The sequence below is a fragment of the Macaca nemestrina genome, chromosome 2 (assembly GCF_043159975.1).
Source record: "Macaca nemestrina isolate mMacNem1 chromosome 2, mMacNem.hap1, whole genome shotgun sequence".
NCBI lineage: Eukaryota > Metazoa > Chordata > Mammalia > Primates > Cercopithecidae > Macaca > Macaca nemestrina.
In genome coordinates this window covers 4,044,220-4,046,680 of record NC_092126.1, presented here as the reverse complement: position 1 = coordinate 4,046,680, position 2,461 = coordinate 4,044,220, and positions in this window count along the sequence as shown.

Here is a 2,461-nt window from a genome sequence, read left to right as displayed (position 1 = left end):
GAGGCAGGAGAATTGCTTGAACCTGGGAGGCGGAGGTTGCAGTGAGCTGAGATCGCACCACTGCACTCCAGCCTGGGTGACAGAGCGAGACTCTGTCTCAGAGAAAAACAGAGATATATCTGAATGTGACATGGAAAGAGGCTCAGAATATCAGACAGACATTTTACTGTAGAGCTTGAAAACAGCTCTCCAAAACTAACTCCAGATCCACCCTGGGGTTCTCAACGCCACATGGTTTTCTAAAATTGAGACCAAGACTAAGATGAAGACCTGTGCCTCCCCCTGATGCTGCCAGGACTACTGTCCCCATGGCTACCTTGAGACACAGCCTGAAGCCCTGGGTGTTTGTGGTGGCAGAGTACCGCAGAGGACCAGGAGTCAGAACAGTCTGGATCCTCGTCCCAGCTGGGCCTCCTGATGTTGGAGAGCCCTGGACAAAGGGTTTTCATTTGCTGGGTCTTAGTTCTCCACATGGACAACAATTCACCGTATGAGTTTTAAGGTTCTTTTCAGTTCTGACTTTCTGTGACTCTGAATCCAGTAGGAGCTATTATTTCCTTGATTCCCGCTTACTGTTTTCTTCCCTTCTTCTCTGGCTTCTGTATTAAAACATTATATGTTTATGAATGGATAATCAAAATGCGGTGTATCCATATCATGGGATATTATACAGCCATGAAAGGGAATGAAGTACTGATGCATGCTACAACATGGATGAACCTTAAAAATACGAGGCTAAGTGAAAGAAGCCAGTCTCCAAAGATCACATGTGGTATGATTTCATTGACATGAAATGCTCAGAATAGGCAGATTTATAGTGACAGAAAGTACATTAGTGGCTGCCTAGGGCTAGGAAGAAATGGGGAGTGACTGTCAATGAGTACAGGATTTCTTTTGGGAGTTATGAAAATGTTCAAAAATGGATTGCAGTGATGGCTGTACAACTATGTGAATATATGAAAAACCTTTGAATTATACATTTGAAATTGGTGAATTGTATGGTATGTGAATTGTATCTGAATAAAGCTATTTAAAAAACAGGGGAGAAGTTTAGGAGAAATCCAACATATTTTAAAGCTCTGCTCATGGCATTGGAGGTTAGCCTTGAAAATTAAATCCACTCGCAGTCCAACAATTCTATATTGTTTGGGTTTTTAAATTTTTCCCCGGTCAGTTAACCATTATTAAGTTGATTCGTTTGAATGTAACTACTTTAAAATCACCCCTTCTTAGAAGGTCTAATTAGCAGTCTAATGGGATCAGAAAAAGGAAAAATGGGATCTGACAAGTTTCCATGCTTGATTTCAGAGTTCATTCAGGTAGTGTCTCTTTTGTCTAGACTCTTTTGTTAGATTCTAATGGAAATCCTATCTGAAGAATTATTACAGAACAGTGCAGCTCATACTTTAATGCGCACTCAAATAACGTGGAGATCTTGTTAAAATACAGATTCTAATTTAGGAGATCTAGGGTGGGGCCTTGGAGTCTTGAACTTCTGACAAGCTCCCCATTGATGCTGATGCTGCTGGCCCATGGACCACACTGCAAGCTGCCAGGCTGCAGAACACTGTTTAATATGACTACCGAGCACTTGCAGTGTGGCTAGTCTGAATAGGGACGTAATGTAGGTGAATGAATGAGATAAATAAGTGATGTCAGTCTAAAATATATACTAGTTTTCAAAGACTTAGTACAAAAAAAGAATATGAAATAATTTTTATGTTAGTTGCACATTGGCATAATAATATACTGTGCTGGACATGGTGGCTCGTGCCTGTAATCCCAGAACTTTGGGTGGCCCAGGCAGGTGGATCACTTGAGACCAGGAGTTAGAGACCAGCCTGGCCAACATGGCAAAACCCCGTCTCTACTAAAAATGCAAAAATTAGCTGGGCATGGTGGTGCACGCCTGTAATGTCAGCTACTCAGATGACTGAGGCACGAGAATCACTTGAATCCAGGAGGTGGAGATTGCAGTGAGCTGAGATCGTGCCACTGCACTCAAGCCTGGGCAAGAGAGCAAGACTTTGCCTCAACAACAATAATAATAATATTCTGGACACATTAGATTAAATAAAATGTGTTATTTTTTACATTTCAAGTTTTATTTGTAAAAAAGACTGGGAGCATCCCTCTCTCAATTATTCAACTCCCCTTTTTCCTTAATAATAGATTTCCAGCTAGGCATATGGTAGCCACATGGAATAAAGACTGCATTCTCCAGCTTCCCTTGCAGCTAGGTGAGACCTTGTGATATAGTTTGGACATTTACCCCAGCCCAAATCTCCTGTTGAATTGTAATCCCCACTGCTGAAAATGAGGCCTGGTGGAAGGTGTTTGGCTCATGGAGGAAGATCCCTCATGGCTTTTGGTGCTGTCTCCATGATAGTGAGTTCTCACAAAATCTGGTCATTTAAAATCATGTGACCCCCTCCCCCCGCCCACTCTCTCTCTCTCTCTC